General features: G+C 26.3%; 1 long non-coding RNA gene across 1 annotated transcript; it reads left to right on the top strand.

The window, feature by feature from the left end:
* The first annotated feature begins 290 nt into the window (after positions 1-290).
* Positions 291-2,554, top strand: LOC149060833 (uncharacterized). Its single transcript, XR_016189755.1, has 3 exons — positions 291-395; positions 1,291-1,387; positions 2,283-2,554. It is a non-coding gene; the product is annotated as an uncharacterized LOC149060833 (long non-coding RNA).
* The last annotated feature ends 10,258 nt before the right edge of the window (positions 2,555-12,812 follow it).

The raw sequence follows: 12,812 nt of genomic DNA, 5'->3' as shown, positions 1-12,812 counted from the left end.
TTTTATCACATATTGCTTAGAGTCCATAGGATTACACTGATGGTTGTTCTATAGAATTCAGTAAAAAAGTCTAAATGTATGTTTTACTTTTTGCATATGACTGAATATGTGAATTTTATTGTATCACATTCTTAATATATTTGATGTTTAAAATTGGTTTATTTTAAATTAACAGTAAAGCATAATTTGATTGTAATATGTACTCTTCACCGTGTTATGAATATTGGATCACCACAGTATTAATTATTATTTATCCTCATGTGTATTACCAAAATAATAAAACAATTATTTTTCTAGTGCAATCGCTTATGTCAATCACAAAATCTGATATTCAACTAAGAACATGAATGGAAATGCTGGATCAACAACAATTATGTAAAGCGGATGAATTCATGGTATTAATGATAATGAGTGTTATTCAATAATAAATAATTTCTCAAATTTATTTGCAATCATTTAATGCTTTCAATCTAATAACAACGTTTTGACGAAACTTTTGGATTTATTGTTACTTCCATCACTTTAACTCAATATTGATCATTATTTTTATATATGTTTGATGGCACATAAAATGTGATTCAATTCTTGTACAATTACAATCAAAATAAACAGGTTGATTTTTGAAATATTATTATTATGAGCTTTGTTAGAATTTCTGTAAATTACTCTTCAAATACATTCACATTTACCCTGAATATTATTGTCCATATCAAAATTTATTTTATTTTTAATCATATTTTTGTATTGTTAGTTGTAAGGTGTTGTAAAGAAAATGGGAGTTTTTATAAAATATTGTTTTTCTCAATTTAACTGTAATTTCAATGTTTATCTTGTACTTTTAAAAGTATTTTAACTTCCCAGATCATGTGATGAGTAATATATACATATTTAGTTGAACTCTTACATAGACTATTTTATTTTGATAAAAATTTGTTTAAATGCATCATTTCCATTGTATAATTTTGGACTTTGATATTTTGACTATTTTTTTTATTTTATCACATATTGCTTAGAGTCCATAGGATTTCACTGATGGTTGTTCTATAGAATTCAGTAAAAAAGTCTAAATGTATGTATTACTTTTTGCATATGACTGAATATGTGAATTTTATTGTATCACATTCTTAATATATTTGATGTTTAAAATTGGTTTATTTTAAATTAACAGTAAAGCATAATTTGATTGTAATATGTACTCTTCACCGTGTTATGAATATTGGATCACCACAGTATTAATTATTATTTACCCTCATGTGTATTACCAAAATAATAAAACAATTATTTTTCTAGTGCAATCGCTTATATCAATCACAAATCTGATATTCAACTAAGAACATGAATGGAAATGCTGGATCAACAACAATTATGTAAAGCGGATGAATTCATGGTATTAATGATAATGAGTGTTATTCAATAATAAATAATTTCTCAAATTTATTTGCAATCGTTTAATGCTTTCAATCTAATAACAACGTTTTGACGAAACTTTTGGATTTATTGTTACTTCCATCACTTTAACTCAATATTGATCATTATTTTTATATATGTTTGATGGCACATAAAATGTGATTCAATTCTTGTACAATTACAATCAAAATAAACAGGTTGATTTTTGAAATAATATTATTATGAGCTTTGTTAGAATTTCTGAAAATTACTCTTCAAATTCTTTTACATTTACCCTGAATATTATTGTCAATGTAAAAATTTATTTTATTTTTAAATATATTTTTGTATTGATAGTTGTAAGGTGTTGTAAAGAAAATGGGAGTTTTTATAAAATATTGTTTTTCTCAATTTAACTGTAATTTCAATGTTTTTCTTGTACTTTTAAAAGTATTTTAACTTCCCAGATCATGTGATGAGTAATATATACATATTTAGTTGAACTTTTACATAGACTATTTTATTTTGATAAAAATTTGTTTAAATGCATCATTTCCATTGTATAATTTTGGACTTTGATATTTTGACTATTTTTTTTATTTTATCACATATTTCTTAGAGTCCATAGGATTTCACTGATGGTTGTTCTATAGAATTCAGTAAAAAAGTCTAAATGTATGTTTTACTTTTTGCATATGACTGAATATGTGAATTTTATTGTATCACATTCTTAATATATTTGATGTTTAAAATTGGTTTATTTTAAATTAACAGTAAAGCATAATTTGATTGTAATATGTACTCTTCACAGTGTTATGAATATTGGATCACCACAGTATTAATTATTATTTACCCTCATGTGTATTACCAAAATAATAAAACAATTATTTTTCTAGTGCAATCGCTTATATCAATCACAAATCTGATATTCAACTAAGAACATGAATGGAAATGCTGGATCAACAACAATTATGTAAAGCGGATGAATTCATGGTATTAATGATAATGAGTGTTATTCAATAATAAATAATTTCTCAAATTTATTTGCAATCGTTTAATGCTTTCAATCTAATAACAACGTTTTGACGAAACTTTTGGATTTATTGTTACTTCCATCACTTTAACTCAATATTGATCATTATTTTTATATATGTTTGATGGCACATAAAATGTGATTCAATTCTTGTACAATTACAATCAAAATAAACAGGTTGATTTTTGAAATAATATTATTATGAGCTTTGTTAGAATTTCTGAAAATTACTCTTCAAATTCTTTCACATTTACCCTGAATATTATTGTCAATGTAAAAATTTATTTTATTTTTAAATATATTTTTGTATTGATAGTTGTAAGGTGTTGTAAAGAAAATGGGAGTTTTTATAAAATATTGTTTTTCTCAATTTAACTGTAATTTCAATGTTTTTCTTGTACTTTTAAAAGTATTTTAACTTCCCAGATCATGTGATGAGTAATATATACATATTTAGTTGAACTTTTACATAGACTATTTTATTTTGATAAAAATTTGTTTAAATGCATCATTTCCATTGTATAATTTTGGACTTTGATATTTTGACTATTTTTTTTATTTTATCACATATTTCTTAGAGTCCATAGGATTTCACTGATGGTTGTTCTATAGAATTCAGTAAAAAAGTCTAAATGTATGTTTTACTTTTTGCATATGACTGAATATGTGAATTTTATTGTATCACATTCTTAATATATTTGATGTTTAAAATTGGTTTATTTTAAATTAACAGTAAAGCATAATTTGATTGTAAAAAGTACCCTTCACCGTGTTATGAATATTTGATCACCCATAGGCGTGCGCACGGGTGCAGCAGAACGTTCATATGCTGCATCTGCCTTATTTTTTGGGCTGATTGATTAGTGTGTGGACCGGTCGGGGCAATTCATTTTTTAATAATTTAATATAAATTATAATAATTAATATGTAAATAAAATTGATGTGAACCATAAATAATATAATTATTTTATATTATAACTAATAAAGTCTGATAGTAATTGTAACTTGGTGTTTTTAAAAGCAGTGAACAAATGATTCCTTAAATTTAGTATGTTAACATTTGGTAATTGTTAAAAAAAAAATGATATTATTATAACCACTTAGGTAACAATAACACTGCCTGTGTATAATATGATATATGAGATATGGTCCTAGTATATTTTAACATTTCAAAAATCAGAATTTCAATAAATTAATTATTAAATGAAAAAATTCTGTGGGGGCATGCTTAATGGGGAATCACACCATATATTATATATAATATAATTTAACATACATTAAGACTTATTTTCAAGCACAACATAATATTCAAATGAAGAATTATTGTAGGTAACCATGATTATTTAAAATAAATCAAATTTATTATTTAAAACTAATTTTATTAATATTAAAAGTATTACATTTTTTCTAAATTGTGTATTAAGATAAGTTAGATTTAAGTATAGTCGTATAGATACACATATACCATAAGTGTATTTATGTCTGTATATTTTATTTCATAATAACTTAATTCAGAATTAGTGTCAATCTATTGTTGCTTTGAAACAATTAAAGCATATTTTTTTCTACCAATTTGATTAGTTGAATCAAAGCATACATATTATTCATACGTTTTAGACGAATTACTGGTGAAAAATTATTCATACCTCAAAATTTTTGATTTAATTTTTAGTATATTTATGAATAAAAATTTAAAAATGTATATCTATGCTTTTTAAGAAGTCGATTTTCAATCTTCAATTTTAAAGGACTTTAAAGTTAAGAAATTACTTTTGAAAATCCCATGAAATACTTGCATTATAATAACAAATATAATGCAAGTATTTCAGGCACATCTGATTTTAAATAATAAAAGCGATTCCAAAAGAGAATAATCTAGATCAGTGATAAAATTGTGCACTCCGCGGAGCCCTAAGCCCCAAGGGCTCCACGAACAAAAAAGTTTAAAAGCTGCTGGTCCATAAAAGATTCTATAAAAAGCATATATTATTAATTACAACAAATTTTTCGAAATTACAACTAAACTTCAGGAAGTATGTTTAGTTATATTTACTTTTAGTAGTTTTTATAGAAAACACATATGTTGATGTAGACAAAAATAAATAGGTATATTAATTTTGAAAAAATGAATAGAACTACAGATCATCTATTTTCATACATCTATTAATTAAGTAGGTACTTGGGAATTAAAGAGTATTATTATTTTTATATTTTTAATTATTATTATTAATAACGTAAGCATCAAATACTATTATTGAACAGTTTCTTTAATCAAACCAACCAAGCCCTCTTATGTATCACTCCTTCACTCCATTTATTGTAATAATTGTTAACATATTTTATATTGATTGTAAATATAAATATAAGTATGAAAAAATATATATATAAGCGGCTTGCAAGTGATTTTCAAAAATAACATTTAGCTCTTTCTAAAATCCTAGTGAGGACGCTGTATTATACTATACCAGATACCTAATATTTCTGTCATATATACTCACAATATTGAAAATAGGTCACCTGACACCTCTGTATTATTGCTTTCCTTATAAATGTATGACTATTGACTATATATAGCTAATCTACAGTATGGCAATGCTGTGAAAATTCTACAGGGCATCAATTAAATTATATTTTAAGATTAAAATTAATATTTCAACAGTACCCAATAAAAAGATTAAACGCAGTAAAAATAATTACTTTTATTAATATTGATGTGAGAACAAAGCTCCATCGGGTTACTTTTTGGGGAATTTTTGGTGGTGCTCCCACTAATAAAAGTGTAAAATAGTTGTGTTACTAATGAAAAGATAAATGTGGGCGGAAGTGGTTCTATGATACGAAAAATTATCTGAAACTCTTGGTGACATCTATAGGTAAGGCAGGAACTTAATTTTTAACACGACTTCCACACGGGTTAAATGTAACGAAAACGAACTAACGAACAGAGTATAGAGCAGTGATGTGCAACCTTGTTTTCTTCAGCTGGCCACTTTGGTAAACAATTATTATCTTTGAACGGGACATCTATTATTAAAGTGAATAACTTTTGTTCTTGATATCTTATTTTCATGGTATTTTCTGACATTCCGTTAAGTATCAAAACTAAACCAGCATTTATTTATAATTTTTTTTTTGGGGTCGTATACACAGTGTGTATGGCTAAGAGAACCCATCAGGAGACAATTGTAGTAGTATTATACATTTATATATTTTTATACCTTTTTATTATACGTGACAGAATTCGTATGCAGTGGATTATCGAACCGAAATATATCGGTCTTCCACGTAAACAATACGTCTGGCCGAAATTTATCCGTAAACAGACCAGAATAATAAACAACATAATTCCAAATTTCTATGAATTACAAAATACAAGTGAATGGCACCTCTTATAGGTTTTCTTCTTTTTCTCGTTTTTATACATTTAGGTAACGGCATGACGTCCATTTCCGTTTCAGTATTTTATAATAGACTGTACCTACCGCCTGTACCGATGCATGCCGATACGATAAGACACTGCGCACTATTTTTTCGTGTCTATATTATATTGTATATCAATGTACTATAATCCCAAACGACCCGAATTCACCCCCCGCTGATTAAAACCAAATAATGAGATAAAACGAAATAGTTCGTTTTGACCTTTCACTTAACAAAACATCTCAAACGTCTATACATATGTCTTACGTGTGTGTAATTTATTGTGATGGGCATTTATATTGTATCGGTGGAAAAAATATTTTTGTAGGATCTGTTTGAACCCCTGAGGTATATACATTTTAGAATATATATATATATATATTGTGTATAATAACATGCTCTATACATGTGTCACACAATGGACAACAGTTAGTATTCTGCACGGATGCACACAAACACCTAAAGAATACACTTTTATAATATTAAATAAAATACAACATTTTATATACCTATCTACTTAAAAACTGTATTTGCGCATGACAACTTTTCTCCCTCAGTATTTATGGTAGCATTATCAGAATTCCACAACACATAGGTAAAAGCTTTATATGTTAGTTTGTTGATGGCACAAGCCAATAATTTTTAATAATTAAAATATGAAAAAATAAAAAATAAATGTATTTTCTAAAGCTGATAATTTTAGTTATATTCATGTTATCAAAAATATAACAACGCTATGACACATACATAGTTGTTATCTATTATTAGGTATCTACAGTTTTACGGTTGTAAGACGAAGACAGCGCATATGCTGGTGTGTCGTCTTTTTAATATAAATGTAATATTATATGTAACATTAACCACATTAATTGTATTCCACTAGCTAACAAGTGTCTAGTGAGTATAATTAATATAATATTTTAATAAGTAAATCTTTAACCAAATGATTATGCTGCGTTTTTATTGCAACCCAAATAAAAAGGAATAAAAAGGTATAATACTTATGAGGGCGAATTTAAGTTCTTAAATGAGACCTAACAGGTAAAAAAGAGACATATGTAATTTCCAACACTATATAACAAATAGGTACGTATGTAAGTTCCCATACTGCGTATATTATTTTTATAATTATAATATATATTAATATATATTATAAAATATTATACATAATTTATGTTATCAATCTAATATCAGAAATTTAGGTTACAATTTATCATACGATATCGGCATACATTTTAATATAGGTAATAATAATGTAATCTATAATTATAAGTTTTCAATGTAAAAGTTATCTTGTCAGCTTTATCGATAATCTATATTCATAGATTCTATACTTTTATAATTTTATAGGCACCATTATGTATAGCGATTGAAACAAATGTGATTATATCATTTCATCACTTACCCCACATTATTACCTATATTTTTCTAAATACCTATAATTTTAATATCATCAATTTGATGACCTATTATAGTTATAATATTATAAAACTGAAATATATATTTTTTTTCTTACTATTAAAATTTATGAAAGTAAAATATATAATAAAACTTATAATACTATATACAAAATATAGAATATTTTTTTTAGATAGGTATGTACTTGTCTTCCAGATGTCTAGCAGATTCCAATTCATTAAACAATTCTCGTTTACATTTGTATGTAGGTATGCTTTAATATTTTAATTTAATTATGATAGTAACTAATTAATAAATCACAATAATTGCAACTGACAGTTTATACACAAATATGAAGTAGGCGGTACCTACACGAAAAAAAAATCGAAATGCAATTAGTGGCAGTCGATCGGAATTTGTATGAAGCCAAATATTTTAATTATATAAACTAAATACTTATTGTTCGCCAAATGAATTTAAAGAATTTTTCTTAAAGAAAAATATTTTTTTAATGGCACTTTAATTGGAGATAATTTCTATGATAATCGATAATAGGTACCTAATTGCTATGTTACATATATATATAAATCATTAACTATCTTGGTTTTCACTCATGTCTTATGAGTTATGACTAATGTTGAGTCATGAAATACGTGCCTACGCCCTTTTTATAGAATAGAATTTATTAATTGTGTTAATAATGTTTGAACTTCGGGCGACCAATACCTATTATAGAATTACCAATATTTACGAATAAACATAATATGATACATCAAATTTGTTAATCAAACGATTTAGTAAATACATTTTGTATTTGTAAACCCAAAGTTTAGAATGTGGGATTGAGCATTAATGATGGATAGATTAAACAATTGTGACATTTTATTATATATATAACCTGTTGCCACATAGGTACAATAGGTACCCATCGTGATTTGAGCTCTCATGTGAATATTTAAACATGATTTTATATTATATTGTATATGACGTGTATTTATTGCCATCATTGCACACATGTAGAATGATTGTTCCGTTTATTTGGATGATCGATGTCTTATTAAATATATCGAAATACTCAATTAACTCGCATGGATTAATAAGTTGACAGATAAAAAACAAACGTTTATTCAAAGTTTAAACATATAAACATGTGGTATGTTTATGATTTAATTACCGTTTCAAAGTACACATTTTTATGTTATTATTAGTTATTGGTACCGTTACGATAAAAAAAAAATATAGTTGTATTTGTTTTTTCGTTGAACCATTTTCGTTTGTTCATTTTTTAAAATAATTTCTTACCGTTTTATATTGTTTTTAAGTATTAATAAGTGCATTTAAATATACAAAATATGCATACAATATGTATAATAATACTATATTTATTAATTCTGTAGAAACCGCATATTAGAAACAATCGGTTATTTGATACATTTCACCTTGGTCCCAAAAGGGTTTCTGCTGTATAATAATATAAATGTTATTAAATTACAATATTTAGAATAGTATAATAATGTGCTTAAGCTATTATGTATTTTCTGATCTTAGTTTTTTTTTTTTAAATATGTTTTTGATACATAAACACGGACATTATTTAAGGGTGATTGGGAATGCTATACCCCCTAAGCCCCCCTATTAGCACCTATGATTATAAAATACAATCATAGTCATTCGCAAGGGGGATAAGCCCCTTCTGCAGCTATTGACTAGGTCTTTAATAAATGCATAGATATCTGATATCTTTACTGTACCTACTAGATTATTTTTATATTTACATATTTAATTAAATAAATAGGTTCTTTATAAAATTTACAATCTAATATTTAACCACTATATTTTGATGATATAGTTTCACGGATTTGTGTCATCTACCGATTTATATTAGAAAAATTATTAAAATAGAAACAAACGGAATGAAATCAAAATTATAGTATTTTTAAAAATTTAAAGAAAGAAGTAGAATTTGTACTAAATTTGTACTTACAACCTATACCACATATAAAGTGTCTTGTTATTCGAGTGTCGGGCAAATATAATATCAGTCCCGTATTTATAATATTATGTACTTTTGATACATTGTTTTTTATGCCTCAGTGGAATGGGGCAATCGAGTGTACCTACTTATTGGCTAATACTAATAATTTTAAACTTTAAGTCATCTGATACTCATCCTGTTGATTTTTAAATTTCATTAATATTGTTTTTACTCAGATCTCAATATATTTATTGAATTCATTAATCAACATAGGTACCTAAGCTGATTGCCCATAAAAAAATATAATTGCGATTAGATTGTTATTACTGTAAATTCCTACTAAATTGATAATGCTATATTTTTATATTTATTTCATTACCTTAACATAGGTGATGCTGTTAATGACTGAGTGAGTCGATAAATAATGAATCTGATTTGATTAATTTGGAATTTATTTTATAAGTACCTGCATTTCCTAGACTGACAAACCGTCTACGCTCAGAATCGTTTTTCGTATACAATGATATTACCTATATCATTGAATTCGAGTTTAATACAATCCATTGCAGTAACCCACTTATAACCTACTGTACGGTAGAGCGACATCCACTTACTTACCCGCTTTTTTATGAATAATAATTTCGATTTTTAATGTCGGTAATCGTATGTAGGTTGTTATAATAATCCTCGATTTTTTTTTAAATATATTATTTCAATGACGATAGTTCATGAAATGAGAAACTGTAGTATAATATATTATGTAAATTGTTATATATTTAAATACTGCGATTTCTATTATCTATATGTATATCAATATTTGATAATACTTTAATTTTGCCTAATCTGTTGTGTATACTATAGTAATTAATAATTAATAAGTGATTCTTGATTTATTATTTTTATAATTACTCTGAACATTTATTAAAAAGGGTTCAATTCTGCTTTCAAATGAAGTATGACATTAAAACGTTTTTCTTCAATTTTGATTAGACGAGGACTATGATTATGATGACAAAACTTATAAGTACTGTGTTCTGAGAATAAATTAAAAATTATTTGTGAATAAGATAAATATTTTTTGAAAAATCTATATAATAAAATGCTCTTTCATCTTTCAAATAAAATTGGACCCCAGTGTATACACGATTTCTCCACTGATTTGCAGAAGTCCATCCGGCACATCACCGAAAACATATTTCAAGAATTTATTAGTTATCTTTACTATAATACTGCTTTATATTATATTATAGCCGATACACTTGAATCGAATTCTCAGACTAAATTCGCACAGGTGTCTTATTTGTGATGCCCTATACAAATGTAATGAATCAATAATGGAGCTGCCGGAGCTGGACCCTATTCATTCTGATGACAGTGAAATCTCCATGTGCGGTCGTATGTCATCCCATATCATCCCAAATAAATCGCCAACATAATATAAAAACATTCTTAAATCCTCTGTGGCATCCATTTTCTACACCTACATGCTGCGTAGCCGATTATATATTGTATTATTAAAATATTCACTTATTTTTACATGGGTAATGACTTGAATATGGCTATAGAGAATAATAATTTTATGTTTAAATTATTATGATCAATAATGATCTCGTTGCGGTAAATTTCCAGAATAATGTATGTTGTAGATACCTAAAAAGGATTAAAAATTGGAAATTAGGTCTGTGAGTACCTCACTTTATTGTACACACCTGTCAAATTTGGCTTTAAAGATGTATATGAAAAACATTATGAGCGATTGAGCGAGTAACAGAGTATATAATAATTATTATATAATGTATATATATATATACCAAATAATAATTGTGATTTGTGACTTTTGAACGAACGAGTATTTAAAAACCCAGATTTCCGCATATCCGGGAGGCATGTATAATAATATTTTTATTCATATAATTGTACATATTTTGTAGTATATACAATGTTATAATATTCCTGTTATGAACTGAACAAGCTTAAGTGTAAGTTGCTAAATATCATATTTTTATAAAAATAGTGTTCTTTTGAGAAGCGCTGGTCTTTGCGATTATAATAATCACAAAAGCTGCTGGCAAAAATACAACGTGATGTATTGTAAAATGAAAAATATAGAATTATACATTATATAAATTATATTAATATAACAATAATTATTCGTCCACATAAAACGACACTTATAAAATAAAGATAGTATTGGTTTCCATCATTTTCTAAGATTTGATGTTGGTACGTGTCACACCGTTGTTAAATACAACAGTTTATCAAATCTAGGACAAATGGATTTAGCCATTTGAACGTAGCCGTTTGGACGTGGGGACAATTGGAAGTCAAAAAAAAAAAAATATATATAAATCAGTAAATCAGTAAATAAAATGAATAATCTATTTATATTTACTATCGTACGTCAAAAATTATAATAAAATATTTAAGCAAGTAAGTACTATGATTACCACTATAATACCTCGGTATTAGGCTCAAATGATATTGAGTTTATTACTTTTAACTTCTGGTGTTTATATTTGATAATTATTATTATGACGAGATTACCTTCAGTGGAGACGTACTGCGCGACCCCCAGTCAAATGGATATGATACAATATATTTTTAAAGGCACAACTTAAGCTTACTGTACTACTTGAATTGATTTTAAAAGTGTAATATCTATTGCCCTGGGACATAAAAATCATAATAGTGGGGCATCTACTAAATGACAAGGTATTATACATTTACACTCAATCACAACATTCCAAAACCACCCAGCTTTGAGGAGCTATATATCGTCAGCGGATAAATGAAAAATGAAAATTTAAACGTAATAAATCATTAAAAAAATAGCTTAATTAGTTTATATAATTTTTAGTATGGGTTGTCATTTGGAAATCAAAAGTTGATAGTGGTTTACTTAATAAATATAAGGGTAAAAAATATTTAAAATGTATACAACTGTAGGAAACATATGACTAAAAGTAGTTTTAAAAAAATTAGGAAAAAAGTTAATACTTTTCAAAATAATAAATATTCAACGAAAAAACAAATCAACCTTTATTTCGTAATATAAGTAATTTAAAATTATAATGATGTTTAAAAATATATTTTTCTGCGGTGTAGGACCTTATATAGGTACACACTTTTTTTTACAGTTTAGAAACTTCCAAATGTACCTTTTTCTATTGAGTAGGAAATAATATACAAAAATATATATATATATATGAATGTATATATTTTTTACCTGCTATGTCGTTTGTAGGTACGTACATTTGCCCATTGTACTTATTGTGTTATATGTTTCTTGCACTACAGTGGGGGTAGGTAGGTAGGTAGGTACCTTGACCAGCGTATAGGTAGCGTCAAGTGTTCATATATATATGTATAATACAATAACATTTCGATGCTCAACTGGTGGTAGGAACCAACACCATTACTGTTGCCACCACCGTCGTGAAACATAAAAAGGGACGCAGAATTCAGATCGTCATTCGTATGCTAACAGTGCTATTTAATTTAAAATTGTTCTCGCCACTTGCAGACTTGGTCAAGATAGGCTTTATTTTTTTCCGTAATTTTTAACATAGTATTTATATCTCATTAAATCTACATTATACG

Source organism: Diuraphis noxia, unplaced genomic scaffold (genome assembly GCF_037042655.1).
Source record: "Diuraphis noxia isolate RWA-SAM2 unplaced genomic scaffold, SU_Dnox_SAM2 contig0001, whole genome shotgun sequence".
NCBI lineage: Eukaryota > Metazoa > Arthropoda > Insecta > Hemiptera > Aphididae > Diuraphis > Diuraphis noxia.
This window is presented reverse-complemented; position numbering and strand designations above follow the sequence as displayed.